The sequence below is a fragment of the Gavialis gangeticus genome, unplaced genomic scaffold (assembly GCF_001723915.1).
Source record: "Gavialis gangeticus isolate Ggan-Ray unplaced genomic scaffold, GavGan_comp1, whole genome shotgun sequence".
Classification (NCBI taxonomy): domain Eukaryota; kingdom Metazoa; phylum Chordata; order Crocodylia; family Gavialidae; genus Gavialis; species Gavialis gangeticus.
In genome coordinates, this window is record NW_017728993.1 from 68,561,776 (window position 1) to 68,562,286 (window position 511).

Sequence of the window (511 nt, forward strand, 5' to 3'; positions counted from 1 at the left end):
CCCATGCCCCGCCCCTCTCCCAGCACTTTGAAGGGGGGGAAGCCACAGCTCAGCAGGGGCTGCCAGGTGGAGGGGGTGATTCCCACTGCCCCACGCTGCATTGGGGGGCTCTGCACAAACCCGCTTCCCCAGCTCCCTCATGGGGGCCCCTTATGGGCCAGGTCTGGCCCTTTAAGAAAAAAAAAACCTAAAGAAACCCTGGGACTCAATGCTTCTGCTGGGCGGGGTGATCCCCACTGCCCCATGCCATGTTGGGGGCGCTCTGCAGGAACACCCAAAGCCCCAAAGCTGCACCAGGAGTGGTGAGTCCTGGGGCTTTTCTTGGCTTTTTTTCTTAAAGGGCCAGAGCCCTGGCAGGCGAGGCAGCCATGGGGGGGCTGTGGGAACTGCGGGGGGAATCAAGGGGGCTTATGCAGAGCCCTCCATGCAGCGTGGGGCAGTGGGGAATCACCCCCCACCCTGCAGCATCCGGTGAGCACCTGGGCTTTTTTTTTTTAAAGTACCAAGCTAG